Source organism: Sus scrofa, chromosome 4 (assembly GCF_000003025.6).
Source record: "Sus scrofa isolate TJ Tabasco breed Duroc chromosome 4, Sscrofa11.1, whole genome shotgun sequence".
NCBI classification, from domain to species: domain Eukaryota; kingdom Metazoa; phylum Chordata; class Mammalia; order Artiodactyla; family Suidae; genus Sus; species Sus scrofa.
In genome coordinates, this window is record NC_010446.5 from 122,091,104 (window position 1) to 122,116,705 (window position 25,602).

At 44.8% G+C, this 25,602-nt stretch overlaps 1 long non-coding RNA gene across 1 annotated transcript in view; it reads right to left on the minus strand.

Annotated features, from left to right (window-relative positions):
* The window catches only part of LOC110260376, a 655,655-nt gene extending 638,491 nt beyond the window's left edge, over window positions 1-17,164 (minus strand). Inside the window, exons 1-2 of the long non-coding RNA XR_002343580.1 lie at window positions 17,027-17,164; window positions 16,207-16,361 (exon numbers count right to left, since the gene is read on the minus strand). This is a non-coding gene — a long non-coding RNA (uncharacterized LOC110260376). The remainder of the gene's footprint in view (window positions 1-16,206; window positions 16,362-17,026) is intronic.

Below are 25,602 nucleotides of genomic sequence, written 5' to 3' on the forward strand. Positions count from 1 at the left end.
TGGGTAAGACTAGAAGCCAAGGCTTTAAAACAAAGCAGAATATAAAAAGCTAAAACCAAACGCTATAGGATTTTTAAATGAAGACATTCATTTAAAATCTCAGGAGGGAAAGACAAAAAGAGGAGGCTTTAAAGGGGATTTTTTTTTTTTTTTTTTTTTTGTCTTTTGTTGTTGTTGTTGTTGCTATTTCTTGGGCCGCTCCCGCGGCATATGGAGGTTCCCAGGCTAGGGGTCGAATCGGAGCTGTAGCCTCCGGCCTACGCCAGAGCCATGGCAACATGGGATCCGAGCCGCGTCTGCAACCTACACCACAGCTCACGGCAACGCCGGATCGTTAACCCCCTGGGCAAGGGCAGGGACCGAACCCACAACCTCACGGTTCCTAGTCGGATTCGTTAACCACTGCGCCACGACGGGAACTCCTAAAGGGATTTTAAACGAGGCATGACACCGAGTAGAGGACGGACCTCTGCAGTCCCCACAGCAGCCCTACCAAACCCTCACTCCCTCCACGTCAGCCGCACCAACCTCTTGCTTTTCTCTCAAACTCTCTGCCTCAGGGCATTTGCACATTCGAGTCCCTCTCCCTGGAATGCTGTTCCCCCAGATATTCACACGGTGAACTCCACGTCTGCCATGTCGCTACTTGAAGTGACCTGCTCAGTGAGGCTAAAGTGCATTCTAAACTGCCACCACAGACACCCCACCGAGGCTGCCACACGCCCTCACCCTTCCTGTTTGGGTGTTTAAAAACAGTTCTTATCAAAGACATGGTAAAGCAACTTCTCAGACTCAGTAATTATAAACGTGGGTTCCTGTTTTTACTTCAAACTTGCCCAGAGGAAAAAGGCTCCTGAGAAAACCAATTCCAAAAATTCTCTCTTGTTAGCGGGGGGAAAGGGTCAGTGTTACAGACGTCATACAATCAAGGACGGCTGGTTAAAAGTTATTAGGCCTGTCGCAAGACATGCAATTAGCTGGGCAGAAACATCTAACTTCCAAAGGGGAATCTTAATCTTCTTCAAGTCCAGTGACGCAACTAGCGTGTCTGACACTCGGAGCAGGCCATTTTTTTCTCTCTTCCCCTTTCAACAGAAGTGGCTTTAAGAATAACTGGGAAATTAATAATAAAAATAGCCAGAGGAGAATCAGAAATGTAAACATTTTCTTTAATTGATTTTCCTATACATAAGAATGCCAGTAATAAAACTTAACAATAAACACAGAAAAAATAAACGAAATATTACATTACGAAAAAGAAATAAAAGTGATGGGTTAATAATTTTCATCAAATTTATGTATTTTGTGGAAAAAAAGAAAAACTTAAACCTATATAACTTTTGCCTCAGAAGTGAATAAATGGCGGTTCAGTGACAATTAAATAATAAGAACTTTCTAAAGGTGCATTTCTATTTTAAAGATATTGTTCAAATGCCGAAAAATATCTCTTCTATAAACTAAAATTTTTACTTGCCAAACAAACCTCTGACACCCCGTTCTTCACACTCTGTTTTATGGCTTTAAGTGGAAAACATAAATGAATTCTCAGGTGGTCATACAGTGACAGACCTCATAGAACCTAAATCCCACTTCTTTGCCTCTACAATGACTCTGCTGTTATTATTTACGTCAAACCTCCTATTTAAGCACAAGCACAGCTACTAAGCCAGGGACAGGAGGCAGGCGTGCTCCTGAGGCAAATTCTAAGGATCGTGAACTTCCTAGGAGGCGGAAGTTGGAGTGGGGTGGGCAGGGGAGGGCATTTCACAATCTAAATTCATTTTCCTGCAGACCACAATGTTTACTAAAGAGCAAGTAATACAATGTGCTAACTGGAAGCTTATATATATCAAAACTCACTAGTAACTATGGTAATTGTTTAGACTTAGACAAAAAAAAAAAAAAAAAAAAAAACCTCTTCCAGGGAGGAATACTCTATGACACACACTGTTTAAAAGTTCCAATCCACAGTGACAATTACAAGCAGATGAGCGTGTTGTTGTTTTCTGACCAATCTGTACTTCTCTCCAGACAGTGAATGAATGCTTGCACCAAGGAGTCTTCCCATGGCCTTGCCTTCGATAAGCCTCCGCTCTCATCTAAAGGAGTATTTTGAAACATTCTATCAGAAATCTCAGGAGTTCCCGTTGTGGCTCAGCAGTAACAAACCCAACTAATATCCATGAGGTTGCGGGCTTGACCCCTGGCCTCACTCAGTGGGTTAAGGATCCAGCATTGCCGTGAGCTGTGGTGCAGGTCGCAGACACGGCTCGGATCCCACATTGCTATAGCTGTGGCTGGAGCATCGGGCAGCAGCTGCAGCTCTGATTTGATCCCTAGCCTGGAAATTCCATATGCCACAGGTGTGGCCCTAAAATGGAAAAAAAAAAAAAAAAGGAAATCTCAAAATTTGGGTTTGAGGCCATTCTCTTTCTTGTATAAAAGATAATTACTCATCACTTTTATTGTGTCTCTCCTCCGTAAGGGGAGAACACATGCCTGTTTCACTCACTGCTGTGTCCCAAACATCTAGAACAGCATCGGGCACACAGGAAGTGCTCAGTGTTTACTGGATTAAATCGAAAAATCTCTCCTAGTTCTCAGCTATTATCACTTTATGGATAGATTCTCATATGTGCTGAATTAACTACAGTTCTCCCCAAAGAGCTATGCCAAGGATCCAGCACACTGCTTCTTCAGTTTTCAAAGCATCCGAATTAAGAATTCCTGTCCCCAACCGCAGCCCCATGTCCTTTCCCAGAGCTTGGGGCTTAGCAGCTAATTCTCCAAGTCTGTTCCAAGAACACTACTCCTAGGTTTAGTAATAACTGTTCTGCAAGAGAAGGCACAGTCAAGAGCCCCTGTGTGATTAAATTATTTTAGGAAATTTTTTATTAAACAAAATTAAGGGAGGAAGGAATATTTTGCTTCTTTTCCCCACTGCTACACTTTCCAGGGCCTGTATTATACTGTCATTGTGACTCCCCAGTACGGCATAATATGCAGACTTTGCAGAACTTATTTGATCATAATTAGGAGAGTCTCTGAAAACCAGGGAAGTGGTCTCCTGACTTGCAAGTGCTGTGGACTCTTCATCTAAACATGGGCATGATAAAAGCGTCATAGGACAGTTGTGAGAACTAAAAAAATCATCCACAGGCAGCACATCAAACAGCACCTGACACGTGATCCACACTCAGCAAATGCTGGCTACTGTCCATGTAACTTGATGTATGGTTACCTAGATCTGAAGAGCCCCCAGGAACTTTCTCATCTTATTTCATAATCGGATAAACCAAGGCAGAGAAAAAAAAAATTGGTTTTAAAAAGTCCTAGGAGTTTCCTTGTGGCACAGCACGCTAAGCATCCAGCACTGTCACTGCAGTGGCTTGGGTTACTGTCGTGGCGCAGGTTCGATCCCAGCCCCAGGAACTTCCACATGCCATAGGATTGGCAAAAAAAAAAAAAAAAAAACCCGACCTAAATCTGTTGTAAGATACACAAAAGAAATATTAAGCCAATGAAGCAGTGAAAATATAGTTTCCCACAAGTTTAACATGATACCTTATAGTTATGTTTATCACTCTTGTGTTCCCATCGACCTAGAGAAATGTCATAAAATGCCAGAATAAACAAGGTTCATCTTCTCTGGAGTATCAATTTTGCTTCAAGATGTTGAGATAAAAAAATGAAGTAATTTAACTTGTAAGCAAATGTAAATATATATCTTTTAAAGAAAATTACTCCAGAATAAAATGGTAACTCTTATGAAATTTAAAGAAAAACAAACATTCAAAATATTTCTGCCTGCAGGAGGCAGCCTTGAGCAAAGTCCGGAGCCCTTGAGCCCTCTTTCCCTTCCTCTGACGCAAGGGTTCTCTGACAGGAGCTCCAAGAGCCAGTGCCCAGGATTGAGCCCTGTGCATAAACGAAGCAAGGAGAAAAGAACATGTGTCATCAAATATGATTCACAATTCAAATATATTTTAATATCATATTATTTTCACGCTCCAAGAAGCCAGCTGATAACGTGATTGTTTTGTAAAAGAGTAAAACTCTTCAGATAATGTAAATATTTTATAGCTATTGCACGGATTTAATAAGCAAAAGACTTGCTAGCATGAGCTAGGTTCAACCCAAACCACTGTACAATTTAATTCAACACAATATTCCTCTGTTTAAAGTGCATGTAATTGCCAATTTATATAGTCACCAAGACCAAAGGTTTGCTAAATGAAGTTCTGCAAACAAATACAGTATGGAAATCTTTATCCCCAAGTACCATACACCAAGAAAGAATGAAACTAATCACTAATCAATTAGGTATCTATTCATTCCCAAGGACTTCTTTCAACTGTAGAAATATTCAGTGAGTGAAATCAAACCCACCTATGTAAGTATTTCTCTAGATTTTATCACCGTAAAGTTTTAGAAAATCCCTACAAACTCAAGAGAATGCGTAAAATGAAACTGACATTATCTTAAACAGTATTAGATCGTCATTCCCTCCTCTTTGATAAAGATTTCCTTTATGGAGAGTTATTCTTAAATGGAACTGGTTCTTCCAGAACTTCCCCCAAGTGCTCTCGTTCACTCGATGAACTTCTTATTTAATGGAGGAACAACATATATACAGAGCTGCTTTATGGGGAGATGTTTCAATTAAAGACATTATGTTGTAAAAACTCATTCTGCAACTTTCCTTTTCCCAAGCTGAGATGTTTGAGATGCACATTGCTACCTGTAGAGAGATCTATTTCCACTCACGGAAAGAAAACACTCGACATTCATGGTAGAGCTTGTTTCTGGGGAGCTGGGAAGGAGACCAAGGACAAAAAATTAATTGATCAAATTCAAATAAATTGATTAAAGGTTTAAAAATACATTATTTTCTCACCCAAGTAAACAAAGACAAATTTCCTCTTTTTTTTAACATAAGAAGCTGTGGGTTTCCTAGATGGCAGAGCCCTTGACTCTGCTCCCTCCTTCCTTCTTTAGCAACTATTTTTAAGGACCTGCTCTAGGGCAGGCGCTGTCCTAGGTGCTGGAGATACAGTCGTGAAAAGACAAAGATCCAGCTTCAGAGTTTACACTCCAGAGTGCGCAGGCTGTCAGTGAACATATTAAATAATTGCCTGGATTTTTCAAGATGATAAACACCATAGAAAGTAGCAGAGACAGAGCCCCAGGGGTGGGGATGGTCGAGGAGGCGTCACTGCAGAGATACCATCCGACAGGCTGAGAAAGAAAAGGGGGTGTGAGCCACGTGGCTACTTAGGAATCAAAACATTCCAGGCAGAAGGAAAAGCGAGTACAAAGGCCCTGAGGTGCGAGTGTGCAGGGCCTGCTCACAAAACAGCAGGGAGCCCCGTGTGGCTGCAGTGGAGTAGGCAAGGCTGTGTAGCAGGAAATGACGTCGGGTGTGTCATTCGGGGGCTGGGGGAGCTGGCTGCAGGGAAGCCCAGCTGCACAGGAAACTGTACCATCTGCTCCGACCCCGGTGTCAGTGCCCCTCAACACGCGGCCAGCAGACGGCAGCATCAGCATCACCCGGGAGTTTGCAGAAATACACATTCTTGGATGTGTCCCCTGAATCAGAATGTCTGGGGGCATGTGACCTCTCCAAGTGATGCTTACGCGTGCCACACTTTGAGAAACACTCCCTGTAATGATAAAACAAAAACAAAAACAAAAACACCCCATCAATCTTAGCTTGAGAAATCCTGAGCTGAGAGTTCATTCTGTCCCTTACGAATATTAAGTCTAATATTAAACTAACTGCACAATCTGTCCAGGCCTCAGCTTCCCTCGTCTGCAAAGCAGACAGGCTTGTGTCTGTCCTGTTTTAACAGGAGACTTCCTTTTGAAATGTTTTCAGTCAAATTTGATGTTACTGTTAAAGAAATGTGGTTGTAAATCTCTGGACAAACATGAGTTTTGTTATTACGACCGTCAGCCTCCAGGTCTACCCACCCCAGAGGGTTGCTCTCTTCTGCGGGGGCCCCAGGGCCAATGGGTGGGTTAAGACTTGCGCACGAAACGTGTACAGAGAGCCTGGTCGGGGTTTATGACGCCTGGCACGGAGCCGCAACACTTGAGGCTGCAGCTGGCGCGGTGCTGTTCCCATACAGATGGTCCCTGACCTCACTGTGGCAGGCGAGAGCCTCTCAGCCACGCATTTCAGACCACGATAATGGGACAAGGGGGATGCTGTGGGGTACTCAGCCCAGAACATTCCACCACTCTTTCTACCCCAAAGGATCTGCTAGGTTCTATGCAAACAACACTTGTCTGCTGAGACTTGGGAGAGGGCTGGGGAGGACAGTGAATTTGGAGTCAAGAGAGATGGGCTCAAACCCCCAGGTTTACGAGCAATAAGCCAGGTGACACAGAGAGCGCACATCGCCAGGCAGGCCTGCCCGCCTTCCCTGAATGCCCTCCAAGACGCTGGGCGGGCAAGCACGATGACGTCCCGGAAACTCTCGGTAAAAAAATTAAGCAGCATAAAAAAAGAGAATAGGGTCTAAGCCAGTCAGTCCCTCAGTCTGCCAGTCAGTGAACATTTAGCAACTATGTACCAAGACCGCAGTGTACTTGGCTCCGTGCGAGGCCCTGGAGCAACGAATACGAGAGACTAAAATCACACCCCATGTGGCACTTCCATTCTGGGGTAGGAGCAGGGAGAATGAAGCACAACATAAAAAAATATAGTCTGTCAAATGGTGATAAGCGCATTCGAGAACAATCAAGCAGGAAAGGGGCAGGGGGAGGCTGGGGGAGGGTCGCAGAGTCAGAAGGGGCGGCTCCTCCCTGCCAGGGTGGATTTGACCAAAGGCCTGGAGGAGGGGGCTCCGTTCCTCCCACCACAGAATCCGCCTTAACCCCATGCACCATCCGCTTCCACAGAGCAGTGAATGGAAGCAGGTCTCCGCACACAGGGGCTTGCTTTGCGGCCACTTTACAACTACACACCTCCCCCCAAAGCAAGGACCCTCGGAAACTCAAAGGGATGAAAAAAATCCACTACTTTCAAATGGCAGCATCCCAGTTAACACATATCTATGCAAATCAGTACACATCATGTGGGAATAAAAATCAGGCAGAGTTAAGAGGCAGGGGTCTAAAGAGCTCACAGTGAAGGGCTATCACGGCAGATGAACCCCCCCCACACACACACTTCTGCGTTATTTCCAAATCCAAACACCTTTCCATTTTCAGGATATGACGCAGTTTCCTAAGACACCTCCAAAGGATCCGGGTGCTCTCCTGTCTCTCTTTCCCCTGAGAAAGCCACCCATGCAGTTCATCTGAAATGTCACCAAGGTTTTAGACTGACTACAGCCAACCCACTCTCAGCCCCAGAGGAGTTCTAAGAGCACGTCTCATTTCCCTTATTTTCCACCATCTCCCTGTTCTTCTCTCACCAATAACACCCTTGGTCCCGTCCATCTCGCCTCACAGTCCGTGTGTCTGGCTCTGTGCACGTCCACCTGCTTGCTTCTATCTCACTTTCATCCGGTCCTTAGACCCTCCTGGGGCGGCTCAGCCTTCAATCAGACAAACGTCGCTCCACTTCTCTGATCTGTGAAAATCAAGTGGCTCCAAACTAGAGTTAACTGCAAAGAATTTAGGTTTGTGACAAGTTGACTCCTTAGGACAGATGACGTCGTGGCACGTTCCCGAGCAAGCACGTACTCTGATGGCCTCAGGTTCCAGGGAAGCCCATCCAGTCGTAAGTCACGATCTGGGACACGCCATCCCGCAGAGACAGGAGGCGCTAGCAGTGATGACCGCAAAGGGGCAACCCCTTCTCCTCGGCTAGCTCTCAGTCGCTCCTACCCCGCCCAAAAAAATAAGAGTACCAGATCTTACAAAAACTCTGATGCCTGTTTTTTGGTGGGGAAAAAAAAAATCTGTTCTTGAAAGTTTGTTTCCCCAGTTAATATCTGCAACTTAAAAAAAAAGAACAGGAGGGAAGGATGTTTTCCTTTTCTTTCACACGGTGGCTGTTCTCGGCATTAATAGTCCAAGCCACGCAGCTCCCTCCATACCAGGGGACCCTTCTGGGCACCCTGATCACCTGCACAGATCTCTCCTACGTTAGTTCAAGGTGACAGAGAAGTCACTCTACCCCTCTGCGGACTATTCTCCACTGGAGCTGCCGGGTGAAAAATACAAGCAGCACTTTAGAGGCTGAGAGCGTTCCTGTCCCCAGAAGTTACGGGCCCTCTCTCCTGTGGAGGGCACTGGTCCCGGGGCTCCTCAGAACTCGCGGTGGGCAGACCCGTCAGGAACCAAAGTGCTTGAGGAAAAAGAAATGTGTTGGGTTGCGCGACGAGAAGCCCAGGGTAGCTCTGGACGGCCAAGGCTGGATTCAGCTGCTCCCACGTTGTCGTCAGAAAGGTGCCCCTCTAAACCCATCACTCCACTGCGTGGCAAGAAGGCTGCCAGCAGCTCCACGTCCGTTTTCTGGTATCTCATAGATGGCAGCAAACCTGGAGGAAAAGGCCTCTTCCGAATTTCAAAGAAAACCTTAGGGTTGTATTTCTTTCCTTTTTTTTAGAGGATGACCTGAGGGGGTGAAATGGGTAGACCACGTGCCCAGCCTGGAGCGGACAGTGAGGCTGAAGCACAGAAAGAGTGACGCAGGAAGAAGCGCTCCCAAATGAAATGCGATTGCGACCAGAAAAGGCATGAGCAGGTCCGGGGCAGACAAAGACAACAATCCGCCTCAGGCAGATGAATCAAGGGGAACATCAGCCCGCCTGCGAGCACGCGCTCATCTCCAGCGGACCTAGACCGTGTCCAGGGCCCAATGCTCAGGGTGCTGGAGGATCTTCGAACCCGATGGTGAAGGGGGGACGCAAACAGTGCATGTGACGCAGCGGCGTTAGGGGAGAACGGACCCCCCCTTGCTGAGGACACAGTCACACTCCCAGCCCGAGGCCCACACCTTCCCCAGAAAACCAGGGGCAACACCTGGCTCCTGCCGAGGCTGCAGAGTAGGGCTTTCCTGGTGCTGCTTTCTCTTCTCTTCCAAGTTGGCCTCGATGATTCTCCCAGGCTAACCTTCTTGGAAAGTACATCCCCTCTTTACTGAGGGTGGGGCCACAAGACCATGGGCAACTGCACCAATAACTAACAGAATTTTAAATCCAGAACTATAAACACCTGATACCAGTCATGTCAAAACAAATTCAGCAGCACCAGAGCAAAGATTACAAATCAGCCAGGAAGCCAGCTTTCTCACCGTCTAAAATTGAGGGAGGCAGGGAGAAAAACTGCACTTTGCCCCAGACGTTGCATCTCCTTAAAGAGGCTGTCAGGTCCCTCGGTCAGTGAGGGACAGCCCCCGGGTCCAGCGCTGCGTGGACAAAAAAAAGGACCAGAAGGGAGTTCCCGTCGTGACTCAGTGGTTAACGAATCCGACTAGGAACCATGAGGTGGCGGGTTCGGTCCCTGCCCTTGCTCAGTGGGTTAATGATCCAGCGTTGCCGTGAGCTGTGGTGTAGGTTGCAGACGCGGCTCGGATCCCGCGTTGCTGTGGCTCTGGCGTAGGCTGGCAGCTACAGCTCCGATTGGACCCCTAGCCTAGGAACCTCCATACGCCGCGAGAACAGCCCAAGAAAATGGCAAAAAGACAAAAAGACAAAAAAAAAAAAAAAAAAGGACCAGAAGATATGATTCCACTCATACACTTGTGGAGTGGTTACGGAGAGAACCAAAGCCGAAACTGATGGAACCCAGAGGTGGCAATGACGGTGAGTATTCCAGGAACCTCTGGCAGTCCACGAAGGAAGGGATATTTTCGGGATCCTCCAGGTGACTGAGGAAGGTGTGTCACACAACATGGGAAGAATGTCACTGTTATTAATTATATCTGACAGGATTCTTTGGCTATAAACTCTGGAAAGCCACTCGAGCTTGCTTAAGCAAGAAGAGGGTGTATCCAAAGCAGCTCGCAGAACTGAAAGGGGAGCAAAAAAATAAATAAATAAAATGGATGCAGGACAGGCAAGAATAAAGGTCGCTCTGGGATCAAGGCATCAGCAGCAAATTGATGACCTGACAGGGCGCAGCTTGGGGGAACCGTCTCCAGCTGCTTTTCCACTCAGGTGTTAGTCTGATCAAGCTTAGTGTCTCCAGAGAAAAGCTGGTTGGCCCTGATAGGGTCACATGTCACTGCCAGGCCGCAGTGGGTGACAGCATGGGGGGAGGTGTGGAAGGCCCCCCAATTAGCTTTCCCACCGAGGCTGCACCCAATTGGAAAAGGCAGCTCTGAATGGGAAAAATGGGAGGTGGGGAAAAAATCCTGCAATGCTGTAGTCCTTTATTCCTACTCGATAACCACTCTGTTCATTTTCTCCACCTCCTTAACACAGAGATAAGAACAGTCTCCCAAGCACTGCAGAATTAAATGAGGTGATACATGGCATGTAGGCAGAATCCTATAAATGTTATCCTTTTAAATTCTTATTATTACCTGTATTTATTAACCATGTGAGGTTCAGTTCACAACCGAGCAACGCCTTGGAGGAGAAAGGGGACTCGGGCGAGGAGAGTGGAGGGAGCCTCTGGGCACGAGCACAGGGTGGGAATGCACCCGGCGCGTGTTGAGAACCAGGGGGTGTGATCCGGCTGCAGTGACGGGGGGGGGGGGTGCCCAGAATCCTCTGCGCTTCAACATTCTCTGATGGCTGCTGTTGAGCGCTGCTGCCTCCACGCAAACCCTCCAGGGGATCTCAGGGAGCTCCAGAGCCATCAGGCGTGGATGATGAAAACACCAAGTGAATCAGCTTTTGTCTAGAATGGCTACCACCGCGTCACAGTCAACAGCATGGTGTTGGGGGTCAAACCCCAGCCTGAATCCAAGCTCCACCCCTAACTGGCTGTGAGTCCTTGGGGACATTAGCAAATCTCTTTAGTTTCCTCAATGGTCAAATGGAAAAACACGAGTAACTTTCCCACAGGTTACTGTGAGAATTAAATGAGACAAAGCGGATACTGTGTTAGCCTTGATGAGCAGTACTATTGATAGGCTATCTCCTGCTATAAAGAAGGTAGGAACCCCCAACCAACCCTTAGAAAGGAGAATGGGAGTTCCCTAGTAGCCTAGAGGTTAAGGATTTGACATTGTCACTGCTGTGTCTCAGATTTGATCCCTGGCCTGGGAACTTCCACATGCCATGCACATGATCAGAAGAAGGAGAAGGAGGAGGAGGAGGAAAAAGGGGAGAGGGAGAGGAGGAGGAGGAGAGGAGCGGAGAGGGAAGAATGCCAACACAGCTAACTCCCAAGTCTGGGAACTCCAACTTGCGCTCAATTTGCTATGCTTCTGTTGGCCCTGAGACATTCTCATTCTTTAGTTTAATTTGCCTTTGAGTGGGTGTAATGCACACCCATTACCTTCTATAAGCTGCACGTGGGCCTGGGCAGCGGAGATACAAGGATGAGCACACATACCCTTTGTTCTCAGGCAGCATCATATGACAAATTATAAAGACACTGAGTATTCAGAGGAGGACCAAGGGAGGTCTGGGACATTGGAGAAGCCCCACCATAGGAAATGACCCCGAGCTGAGTCTCAGCGGAGGACTAAGCTGGCCAGGCACCACTGTCGAGAGAGGATGCTCCGGGCTAGAGAAGCAAAGGCCCAGCCACAGAGGCGTGACAGTGCACGCGGCCTGGGGAGCCACAGGCAGTTAAGCATCGTGTCAAGCACAAACCACCACATACGGAGGCAGAAGAGACAGGACGCTTTGATGTCCTCCCTGAAGACACTTTCATGCCACAAAGCCCCACTCACCTCCCGGCTCTCACCTCTCGTCGCCTCCCCTCCACTCCGCACACTCACACACTGACCTGCCTGTGGTCTCTAAACACTGCGTTTATGTCCCCACCCACGGCCTCTGCCTCCGCAGTTTGCTCTTTCCTCCCATGTCTGTGGCTCCCTCTCATGAAGGTCCAAGTTCAAATACCAGCTCCCGAGAGAGACTTAACACCTAAATCAGAATCTAATACACTGAAAGCATTTGAAAAACATTTGCTGTGCCTGATGAATGCCAAGGTACAGGTTAAGAACTCAGACTCTAGGATCAAAAGGCTTGGAGCTGCATCTCTCTCTACCACTGGCCGTGGTGTGACCTTAGACAGGTCACTCAGCCTCTCTGTACCTTAGTTTCCTTCTATAGAATGGAGATAATTATTGCATCTACCTCATATGAGTGTTATGAGAGCCATGTAAAGTGCTTAGCCCAGTGCCTGAAATACAGTAAATGCTCGCTACATTTTAGGCATTTATCCTGGATGGGAAGCCACTTAAGGAACTATGATCAAGATAAAACAGAAGACATCTGCTTTTCTGAGATAATTGCTAAATTCTCTGTATAGACTTAAAATAATCAAACGATCAATCATCCCAGATAAACAGCGGAGCGATGGAAAGAGAAGCATGAGGCAGGATCCCCAAAACGGAAACCCTCAGGCGTGCCAAGGCGTACAGGGAACCGAAGTCGTCAGGCCACTGTCTAACCACGAAGCTGGGAGTTATTCACAAGGTCCTGAATCTGAGATTTCAGCAAGCATGGTAAGGCGCTGGCGCACACGCGGTCCTGGAGAAAGGTCCCAGATGACAGACGCCCCATCCCGGATGCATTCGATGAGCAGGTGCACATTTCAGCACCACGTCAGCTCTGCACTGCCCGTGAATGCGCCTCCTACCTGCGATGCCAGCACAAGTTTCCCAGATCTGCCACACCTGGCTTCTGCCTAAGTCAGCTTCGAATGGAGACAATCAGGGGCCCTCACTGCCCAGCCACCCATTCCTCACAGCTGAGCTAAAGGAAACCCCGAGCAGAGTCAAACCAGCCCTCAATGCGCCGTGTTCTTCGATGTCAATTACTCACAACCCAGAGTCCACTCTGACCAGGTGAAAGGAAGGACATTTCCGGTAAGAACGCTGAAATAAATACACCCTGCAAGGGAGCAAGCTGTCACTCCAGGAATTGTGTGCCTATGCTGGTATGGCACATAAGTGACACAGACTGTCAACCAGCCAGTCTATTCAATACACAAACATATGCACAGACATAACAGCACTGAGTTTCTGATGGGCATTTCTCAGCGAGTGAGTGTATTACTGAAAAAACAGAGATTGGGGGTGAGGTGAAATGGGAAAGAGGGGGACACCCCCATCAGCCTGCTATGTTTTCATCACGAGTATCAGCTGCTCTGTTCCATCCTAAAAGGGAACTACTCTCTTTCCCATCATCATGTCATTTTTATTATGCCAACAAATGATAAGGCAAAAACCCATCATCACAAACCAGCCTGTGAAAAACCCACTAACAATATGAAGTTGAAAATCAAGAAGAAAGTCTTGCATTTCCTTTCACCTGCAGGGGGAAAAAATGATGAAGCCCAAGGCAAGCCCCCATCACCATTCAGCAGTCCATCTTACTTTAAAATACACGGCACACAGACTGAACAGGAAGATTTCTGCTATGCGCGGCAATTGTTCCATTTTCTGTATTTCATAACCTGCAATTTTGAAGCCATGCTTGGTACACATGCTTGTAAAATAGTCATATCAGATAAAAGCAGAGGGATGCTAAACTATTGGAAAATAAATCAAATTCTCAGCAAGCAGTTATATCCATCATGTTGCAGCGAGCACACGTATAGTTTAAGCTCCGCGCACAGTCTATCCATTGTAATGATTTGGGGTCAGGATCCTGCCACATGCGTTTAGCATTCACTAAGAAGTAAGCCCAAGAGTGCAGCAGGGAAGAGAGTGGAGCTGTGGCTCGTGGGCCGGGAAGTTGCCCTCAATGCATCTCTCTGAGTACAGCCATTGCCTCGAAGTACAAGGCAGAGAAGAATTAGCACATGCATAGAACCTGACCGTTTCGAGGTGCTTACAGGAGCATTATCTCGCTTGATCCTCCAAAGAACCTCGAGAGGCAAACAGAGGAGAGCATTGCCATGTTACAGCAGCAAAAAGAGATCTGGAAACATCTGCAAAACGCTGAGAAAAAAATCTGAACACCCACCCACATGCACTTCCTCTCAAAACTGGAGTGGAGGAGATGTGCGAAGGATTCCAGCACCATCTTTGCCCCAAACCCAACATATGAGCAACTGATTACAACGACCAGTCCCTGTCTTGGACTTTTTTCCTTTTAATGCAAATAGGCTATTTCGTTAAATTCATTACAAAAGGTTAGTTTATGAGACAACTGCCCAACACTCTGTGACCCCTCATTTAAGCACCAAATAGGAAAATTATTCAGAGAAAGGAACCAGAGCTTATTAACGCCATTAAAGAACAATGTCTTGTCATGAGGTTTAAAAAATAATTTATAATATTCTATTGTAAAAAGTAAAGAGATTGAAAAATCCTTGCACTTTACTTGGGGAAAAAACAAAAACAAAAAAACAAAAATGAAACACATCAAGCTTCAAATTCCAAATCGGAATATCACAGTGCAGCCAGGTTTGTTCAGTGTTACACAGCAACAGCCTTAACCTTGTCCACACGGGGGCGCTAACAGAGATGAAGGTGCAACGGGGAGCCTCCAGGTCCCTCCCAGGATGAGCTCTTCCGGGCTCCTTCCTGCCCCACCAGCTTAGACTCCAAACTAATCACCGGAATCTTCAACTTCACAGGACACTGGTCCTTCCACTTCAGGAAGGTGGCAAACTCAACTCTGGAGCCCTGTGACAATTCCCATCTCTCACCCCTAAAGAAGGTCATAGAAACCCATAAATTGGCCCCTGTATTAGTCTTCTCATGCTGCTGTAACAAAACACAACAGACTGGGCGGCACTATTCCCCACCCTCGTGACCTCAACTAAACCTAATTATCTCCCCAAAGCCCCATCTCCAAATACCATCACATTTGGAGGTTAGGGCTTCCACGTAGGAAACTGGCGGGGGCGGGGGTGTCACAACTGAGTCCACAGCAGCCCCATTTATAATTCTTGATGTATATGCTCTGACCTGCTCAACAGCAATTCCTTTACTCATTCTCGTCATACCCCCCCTCTTAAATTCATACGTGAAGCCAAAGAATTGCCCTGGTTATAGCTAAGGTTGTATATATAAGAATGCTACCATACACTGTATAAAAGAATAGAAAAACAAACACCAATGCATTAAAGACCTTTTCATGGTCCTGAAAACCCTTTCAAGTGTTCCCCTAAAGTTTTAGAAACTCTCTGATGATCAAATTTTCTTATCCCAGCATTAGGCAATTAATAGAAATAAATATCGGTTTCATTCTCAGTCTTCACGTTTTTAGTCTTATTTGCTATTTTAGCAATTGTTTTTCTCTCGACTTTTCAAAATAAACATAAACTATTTCAGGTGCATTACAGATGAAAAGTTGTGTAAGAAACTAAACATTTCATAATATTTCTTTGGGAAAAGTGCTTTCTAAGTGCCAAATAAGCTTTTTTTTTTTTTTTTTTTTTTTTTTTTTGAAAAATATACTGATGGGGAAGTAATAACCTGTAAGTTGGAGACTATTCTGTAAAAGACATCACATTTACCAACATAACATTTAAGATTTGAAGCAATATAATTAAATTTAGAAATTTTTTAAAAAGGAGAGAGACATACACATGGGTCAGATGACAGCAAAGGTATAATTACTGATTCACATGAAAGTAGAAAACTTAATTGCAATGCCAGGGTTTCCACATATGAATTGAAGAATAAATCTATCCAACTTATTAGAAAAGCTGACGCCAATTCAAAACAACTTTGTAAAAAATATATTCTAGGAACCAAGACTATTTCTGTCGCATTTCAAACAGAGAAGGCACAACCAATCAAAACAAGAAACAACCAGAGAAAACAACCAAGAAACCAACCAGAGAGATCTAGAGACACCTGCCGCTGTGGGCAGCTCAAAAACCCCCAGTTCTCAATCTGAAATGACGCGGCAATTGCAAGGACTCCCAGACTCCTCCAGGCCTAGAGCAGACTGCCTTGGCCCAAGCTCGCCAAGATACGCCGTGAACCCACACTTCAAAACCAAAGGACACATCAGGTCCTGCTGAAGAGGAGGTTCAGCTAAATCTGTTACTGTTTCCAACACCCTATTCCTTCCAACGCCTCTTCCCAGTTCTTAAAAACCACTAAGACATCTTTGGAGGAAGCGCCCAGCAATGATCAATGAATGATACCGGATCACTACTCACCATGGTGTCTATTTCTGCACATTTGAGCGCCGAGGTCTAGAGACGAGCAGATCCAGGGTCGGGGGTGCCAGGAACGGCGTCTTCCCAGGATCCCGATGAATTTTTATCACCCATTTTGAAATCATCTTTCCCAAAAGCTTCATGTGTAAAGGTCACTGAACCGGGAGGAAAAGAAATCAAAAGTCTGAGAGGCAGGACCAGCAGAAGATGTCCAGCCCCTTCCTGCTACTCCATCATTTCAAAGCACTGCCCTACTGGGCTCGGTACATCCCGACTTCCTGGGGCTTTTGTTCCATTAAGAGGGTGAGAATCAGTTACCACCGCGCTTTTAAAAGGACATCAGACATGGTAATGCTAACAGTAAGTTAGTTTACACAGCAGCTTCAGTCCAGTGGGTTCCAGGACTCTATCACATATCATTGAATTTTAGAGTTTGGGGATTACTAACTTTATTCCTTGGTGCGGTTTCTTTTTTGCAAAAACTGTGGGGCATTTTTAATGTTATATCGAGCAAAGTAAACCATTAACCACTAGCACCGGGGCCCCAATACACCATATATCTACGTTGTCGGAAGGCACCTGCCCAGGGTGCCCAGGCGTCCAGCCGCACACCCAGTGGCCGGCGCGGCGAGGAGTCCCCGCGTGGAGCCGGGAGGGCCAGCATCCAGGGCCCGGCCAGGACGCCCCCAGCCCCAAGACCAGGCCCCGGACAGCCCCGCCCCACGCCCCGCACCAAGTCCGCCAGCCCCGCGGGCCTCCCTCCACCCACCCACTCCCCAGCCCGGCCACCACCCACCCGCCCCAGCAAGCCGAGCCTCACCCTACAGGCCCAGGGCCGCCCGGGCACCCGGGGCCGCCGCCCCCGAGCCGGGCCGCAGTCCCGGGCCTTCGCGGGAAACCTCCCCGCCCGCGGCGGCTTCTGGACGCTAAACCCCGGAGGCCCGGATGTACGATCCGGCTGTGACCCCCGCGAGGAGCCCGCCAGGGGGCGCGCGTCCGCTCCCGCCGCCCACCTGCCCCGACCCCGCCCCGACCCCGCCGCCGCACCGGCTCTGGGGGGCGGGGATTCACGCGAATGGGAAATATTTCGCCTACACACTTAAAAATATGCCCTATACACTATGCTAAAAACTTAAAGTAAATTACTGGAAGGAAAATTCTGTTCTCAAAGAAATGAATGGCTACAACTTGGGCGGGAATGAATAAATACATGTCGACTGAATGAATGGTTATTTAGAGAGCATTAATTTGTGCCAAACTTACTGCTGTGCCCATGCTCATTATCTCATCAGTTTGGTGGTGGTCCTATTTGATGAATGGGGAAGGAACAGAGCTGATCAATGGTGGCAATGGACCTCGGCGAGTTCTGTGTGAGGTTTGGAAAGTCAATACAGGACTGGTGGCCAGGAAACCAGGTTCTAACACTGGCCAGGCCACTACCTTGGTGTGATCTTGACTACGATTCTTAATTCTTTTGGTCCTCGGGTTCCTCGGGTTCCCTTCTCTAAAATCCTAGGATTCTATAAATGCATGCCAACCTGCACCTGCAGTTCGGTTAAAGATTCTTTCAGACGAGTGGCTGGATGAAATTCTCCCAGATGTGATGTAAAACCGCACAGTTCTGTAAGTGCAACACTCTCGTATTAGTCATGCTTTGAGTGCACTACCTCGATTTTCTAATCTATGCAAGTGCTTAATTTGTTGTATGTAATTTGTTCCCTTTCAAGTTAATATCCCTGTATTATAAAAATCAATAAACACACATTGAAAATAATTACAAAGATATAAACCTCTTACTTTGCAAAAATATGTGGTAATGCATGCATTTTTCTACCCAGCAACATTTACTATGGGTTAAAATGATGTTCTATGCAATCTTAGGCAGAAGAAAATATTTCCTAGGGAAATTTCAAACATCCACACCAAAAAAGAATACACATAATCAACATAACGATCTCAAGAATGGAATGCACAGAAATAAAATTGCCTCCTTTGGTTCTTCAGAGAGAATAGCTAGTTAAAGATAAAAATCAATGCTAGCGAGAGGGGTGGCTTTATTAGCCAGGATCAACTTACTGATGTTCAGTGGGTGCCTTTGTTTATGGTTTTGCTACTAAAGCGTTGCAGGATCAATGAAGTTGCCCTGGATTTCTTAGTCTCTACAACTATTAGTGCCAGCACCACGCGGGCCAGCGAGGCAGGCAGCGTGGAAACACAGGCCCACGTGGCAGGAGCTTTGTTTCCTGGCTCTGACCACTGCTTCCTAGAAGACCTTAAAGCTAGAATCCAATGGATTATGCATGAGGATTCAGTATTTTCCAAAGTGTGCTTTACAAGATACTCATTCGAGTCAATAAAAATTTAGAAATACTGCATGTGTACCTCCTTCTTCAAGAGTGAGAAGGCATATCAGCATATTAAATTCTCCAAGAAGTCTCTTGTAGAGATAGATGCCTAAACTGGTTTAGCCATTATCTCCAGATTTATTTGCCCATAAAATCCCCCTCACCTTGATACCTAGTAACACCTGACAAAGCATTCCAGGGGACGCACTCTCTCTAGCCACTTCTCTGAAGATTAAAGGCAAGCGAGGGACGAGGGACACCATGGACCTCCCACTATAGGCCTGACTTTGCTCCCTGGGCTTTGCAGGCACAGTTTCATTTCATCTCTACAACAGTCCTGTGAAATAATATCTTATCACCCCCATCTAACAGGTAAAGGAACTAAAAATTATGTGGAAGACTGACTGAGAAGGATGCTCACAAATAAGCAAAAAAAAGCAGATTACAGATATTTATAAATATATACATATATTTATTACATCGTCTAGAAAAAAGATTAACTAACAGACTATGGGTTTTTTAAATTAAAAAAAAAAAAGCATTAGTTGCCAGTATTTGAAATCCAGGAGGTTTCAAAGTTAAGAAAAAATCAGAAGCTTTAGCAATGAGAGGTCACTTCCTCTGGGTAACGGTCCCCTGATGCGAAGCAGGAGCTGCCCCTGAGGTGAGGCCTGCAGTCTCCACTTCCCCACGTTCCCATCTGGCTGGCTTGACTCACATATGTGATTGTCTGCTTCAGGCAAACATTCAGGTGTGTGACGTCTGGTCTAGAAGGATATGCAGAAAAGAGCTCTTTTTTTAAAAAGTGCTATCCGAGTTCCCATCGTGGCTCAGCAGTAATGAACCTCGCTGGTCTCCATGAGGATGTGAGTTCAGTCACTGGCCTCACTCAGTGGGTTAAGGATCCGGCATTGCCATGAGCTGCGGTGCAGGTTGCAGATGCGGCTCAGATATGGATTTGCCGTGGCTGTGACGTAGGCCAGCAGCTGTAGCTCTGATTCGACCCCTAGCCTGGGAACGTCCATGTGCAGCAGGTGGGGCCCTAAGAAGAAAAGAAAAATGCTATGGGAGTTCCCTGATGGCCTAGGGGTGGAGGATCTGATGTCACTGCTGTCGTGAGGGTTCAATCCTTGGCCTGGGAACTTCCACACGCCTCGGTCGAGGCTTAAAAAGATAAAAATAAAATACAGCACTATGATTGGTTTTAGGTTACAACCAGTCAGAATAGCTCCTTCCCTCTCGGCGCTCGTACTCTAGCAGGAGAGACATATTTAAACAAGGAATCTTATAACGCCTTTCAAAGTATTAAATTGGAAAGCATTACAATGAGAAAACAAAGGGAAAGCTTGGGGACTCGGGACAGGAGCACACGGAAGAAGTGACCTTTAGGCAGAGGACTGAAAGATTAATAGGACGTTTCCAAGAGACAAAAAGGGCAAAATGTTTTATAGGCAGACGCCTGTCAATAAATATTTATTGAGCAACTTCCACAAGGTTATAATCATTTGGGGAGACAAGACCACAGGCCACCAATAAGAGCACAGGTGTCAGGGTTAATAACTTGATCTGGGTCCTAAGGCAAGGAGGTGTTCTTCCATCACAAAGTCTCTCCGACGGGCAAGAAGAAGGCTGAAAAGCTGTGTACTATGATAATGAGAACAGACTGTTCCCAAATGCAGTACCAATTCTGTGTCCATCGTGCACTGGACCCCTGTGTCCAAGCCTCATATCTACAGGGATCTCATGTAGAAGGAATGGGCCAGTGAGCGGGGGAGGGGGTGTCACTGGGCCAGGGGGACAGGTAGGCCAGGGCTTTGGTATGAGAGCAAGTGCTGTATCCGTACAAAGGCTGTATCTGCTGTGAATAAACCGCAGCATCTGAAAAGTAGGATCTTCTGATCTTTCAGTCGTGCCAGATCTCATCCTCCCAACCATGTGTGGCATATTAGCATATTAAATGCTCCGAGAAGTCTCTCGTAGAGATAGATGCCTAAACTGGTTTAACCATACTCTCCAGATTTATTTGCCCATAAAATCCCCCTCACCTTGATACCTATTAACACCTCACAAAGCATTCCAGGGAACACACTCTCTCTAGCCACTTCATATATATATGCATATAACCCATATAAAAAAATAAATTATGGATTTCCTGTCATGGCACAGCGGAAACAAATCCGACTAGGAACCAAGAGGTTGCAGGTTCTATCTCTGACCATGCTCAGTGCGTTAAGGATCCAGCGTTGCTGTGGCTGTGGTGTGGGCCAGCAGCTATAGCTCTGATTCAGCCCCTTGTCTGGGAACTTCCATATGCCACAGGTGCAGGCCTAAAAATGACATCTTTATAATATTGAGTATTTCTATCCATTTGTTCGGGGTTTTTCAATAGACTTCTTTTGTGTTAATTAGGCATGTTTTAAAGTTTGTTGTTTAAATAGATCATTCACGTTTCATCTAACATGTGCCCTTAGGTATTTAATATTATGAGTTGCTACTCTATGAAGAGTATTGGCTTCCATCCTATCATCTGTTTGTATATGAAAGCTATTAATTCCCACTAATTACCAAATTCTTTCTTTGTAGTGTTTTTAAACTAATTCTCTTGCAAATTCCAGATAAAAATTATATTGTCTACAAATAATGTCTGTTTTATTCTCTCCTTTTCAGGTACCTACTTTGGCTACTACCTCTCAAAAAATGTTAAATAGTACCACTGGTAATGTATATCCATACCTTTTTTCTTGTCTTTAGAAGGAATGCTTGTACTCGCCATTAAACTTGACTCTAGCTTTTCCACTGAGCCAATATATCTTACCATGTTAAGGAACTATTCATCTATTCCCATCAAGTACATTGATGTCCATAAATGCTTTTTTAGACTATAATTTGGATCCTATAACACAGTGGCAGGTATTAAAATGGAGCCATAAATTTCTTCTACATCCTGCCCTTAGAGAAGTGGGACCTCTGCCTCCTATTCTGAATCAGGGTGGACGTGAGACAACTTCAACCAACAGGACACAGCACAAGGGATGCTATGTGACTCCAGAGCTAGTTCATAACAGGCCAGGCAGCTTTCTCCTTGCTCCCTGTACACTGGCTCTTGGATTCCCATTGCAAGAAGTCTGATGATCCCGGAACTGCCATACTATGAGGAAGCCCAAGCAGCACAGAGATCACACCTAAGGGCTCCAGTTAATAGTCCAGCTGAGCTCAGCCTTCAGTCGTCCAGCCCATGCACCAGCCTGTGAATGAAGACCCTCCTAAATGGCTCTCATTCTCAGTCACTCAGATGAGGCCCCAGATATTCTGAAGCAAGGACAAGCTGTCTCTTCTATGTCTTGTCTGAACTCCCACAGACTCTAAGAATTTAATATAATGGTTATTTTATACCACTAAGTACAGTACATTTGCGTATGATGCAATAGATAACCAGAGCAAATGTAAAACACTTTTCTTTGTCTTGTTTTATATTTTTTGGCCTGAATTCAACTCTGTCTGATATTTAGATGCAACCCTTAATTTCTCTTGTTTGAATTTGCCCCTTTTGTTCATCCTGTTACTTTCAACTTTTCTAAATCATTTAAAATACAGCATACAGTTAGGTTTTTCTTTATACTCCAGTCTAAACATCTTTCTCACTCAATAGTTGAGCCAAACTTATTTATAATTTTAATGACAGATAAGTTTGGTTTCCATTCACTTATATTCCTTCTTTCTTTCTCCCTCTTTCTTTCTTTCTTGCCACTGCATTCAGCAAACTTGACATGGGATCTCAGTTCCCAGACCAGGGATTAAACCCCGTGCTGCAGCGATGAAAGCACTGAATGCTAACCGTGAGACCAGCAGGGAACCCCCACCGCCACCCTCCGCCACCTCTTATTTTTTCAAGTTTAGCATAGTTTTTCACTATGTGGTCAACTTTGAGAGACAGAAAAAGAGATGGCATGTGTTTATGTGTGTATAGTTATTCTGCTTTTCAGAAAAGTTTATGTTTTTATTCTATAGGTTATAGCTATAATTACAATGTTACAAAATAGCCTCAGTCTTCTACTTTTAAATAGTATCTATTCATTTCTAATTCTTTCTCTCTCTCTCCTCCACCCTATTATTCTTTCTCTCTCTCCTCTTTCTTCCCCCCTCTACCATCTAATGTTATATCATTATCTTTCTAAGTGTTGTCTTTGTACTGCTAAGTCAGCATTTCACTTTTATTACTTCATTCCATTTGGCAAATTTAAATGAAATCATTTGTCGGCTATTACCAGTGAGGATTCGGCAAACTTATTCTACCTCCGACTTTTACCCCCCTCTTTACTGCACTGTGGTTAGTTGTATCACTCCTGCATTACCATGAATATAATATTTGCATTCTGTTCTTTCAGCCTAATTTCCTTCTTTTTTTTCTTTTTTTTTTTTTAATGGTCTTTTTAGGGCCACACCTGTGGCATATGGAAGTTCCCAGGTCTAATGGGAGCTACAGCTGCCAGCCTGCACCACAGCCACAGCAACACAGGATCTGAGCTGCATCTGCGACCTACACCACAGCACACGGCTACACCAGATCCTTAACCCACTGAGCGAGGCCAGGGGTCAAACCCGTGTCCTCATGGATGCTAGTTGGGTTCATTACTGCTGAGGCACAATGAGAACTCCTCTCATCCTAATTTCCATAGTTGCCTTAGTCTTCACTTCATTTAAACTTCATTTAAATACATTTAAACCTACTACAACAAAAAAATGAAGACCCCTTATCTTATATCGCATATAAAAAATAACTCAAAATGAATAAAGACCTACAGTAAAAGCTAAAAACTCTAGACCTCTTAAAAGAAAACGTAAGGGAAAAGCTTTACAGCATTGGTTTTGGCAATAATTCATTATATATGATACCAAAAGCATGGACAACAAAAGAAAAAAAATAGATAAATTGGATTATATCAAAATTTAAAACTATGCATCAAAGACAATCAATAATGTAAAAAAAAAAGACAAGTGCTTTAATGAGAGAAAGTATCTGCACATCAAATATATATGATAAAAAGTTGACATCCAGATATATAAAGGACTCATAATGACAACAAAATCTTTTAATGGGCAAAGGATTTGGATAGACATTCTCCAAAAAGACATAAAAATGGTCAATTTTGAAGACATACATAAAAAGATGCTCAACATTACTAATCATTAAGGAAATGAAAATCAAAACCACAATGAGATCCTACCTCATACATATTATGACGGCTACTATGAATAAAAACAGAAAATAACAAGTGTTGGTGACAATGTGAGAATTTGGAATCCTTGTGCCCTTTGGGTGGGAATGTAAAACAGTAACACGACTGTGGAAAAGAGTATGGCATTGCCTCAAAAAATGAAAAGTAGAACTACCATGTGATCCAGCAATTTCTCTTATGGTGTATCCCCAAGGAGTTGAAACCCATATTGCTAAAAGATGTTTGTAGATCCACTTTCATAGCAGCTTTATTATTTATCACAATAGCCAAAAGGTGCACATAATCCAAGTGCTTATCTGTAGATGAACGGTTCTTAAAAAAGGCGGCCTATACACACAAGGCAATAAAGTCATATCCTAGAGCCACTGCAGGTGTGGTTCCAAGACCACTGCAATAAAGTGGATGATGCAATGAGTGACACGCAAGAAGTTTTTGTTTTCCCCGTGTATATAAAGTTATATGTACACTATACCGTCATCTAAGTCTGCAATACCATGTGCCTAAAAAATAACATACATACCTTAATTTAAAAATACTTTATCTGTAAAAATAATGCCAAAGCAATTGTAATCATAGCATCGAAAATCACTGATCACAGGTGACCATAACAAACAAAATAAAGAAAAAGTCACAGGAAGACATGAAGTGAGAGAATGCTGTCAGGAAAAGAGTCCCCTAGACTTGCTCATCACAGAAGTGCCACAAACCTTCAATGTGTAAGAAACACAGTATCTGCAAAGCACAATAAAACAAGGCACGCCTGTATTATTCAGTCTTAAAAAGAAAGAAAATTCTAACCCATACTATGCCATGGATGAACACAGTCTGCCATCCAGGACGGCTCATTCTACATTCCTGGGCACTTTATTGCTGCTCTGGGTTCTGCCCCTGGACCTGAAAGCCCTCAGCAAGGAGTATGTGAAGGATGAAGTTAGGAGGCATAAGACCTTTGGTGTGACAAGGCCCAGGGTTTATTGCAGGAATGGGAGGTACATGCAGCAGTGCTATGGCAACTAGCTAATGAAAACAGAAGAAATTCAACTGAAAAAGCATGTTTTGGAACCATCCTCCCAGAAGAAAAACTTAATGACTTTTGTGGTGAACAAATTGGACAGTTCCACAAGCTGATGCAAGAAGCCACTAAACCCAATGGCCAATTTAGTAACACTGACTCTATGAAACCAAAAATCTAGTCTATTACAATAAAGCTTAACAAAGCATTTAAAGTTCCAAAGGATTATTATGCTCAGTGAAATAAGCCAGTCACAAAAAGACAAATATGGTATATGATCCACTTAAAGAGTGTCCCTAGACTAGTCAGTTTCACACAGACAGAAAGTAGAATAATGGTGGGTGCCAGGAATGAGGGAGAGAGAAATGGGGAGTCATTTAGTGGGTAGAGGAAAGGAGTCCGAAATTGGTTGTACACCAATGTAAACCTACTTAATACTACTGAACTGTAAATTTTTTTAATGGTTAAGATTGTACACTTTATGTTATGTGTATTCTACCAGAACTAAAAATAAATTTTTTAAGAGAGGAAAAAAATGTATGTTAAAAGAACCTCAAAGACATACCGATTGCAAAGCACAGCCATTCTTTGGAGCTCAATTTGAACAAACCAAGATCAAAAAAATTGATTAGGGGTTCTAGGGTGGCTCAGTGGGCTAAGGATCTGACATTGTCACTGGCGTGGCTCGGGTCAGTGCTGTGGCATGGGTTCGATCCTATGCCACAGGTGCATCAAAAAAAAGAAAGTATAAGATATTCACAAAATGTGAACACTGGATATTTGATGGTATTAAAGAAATAAT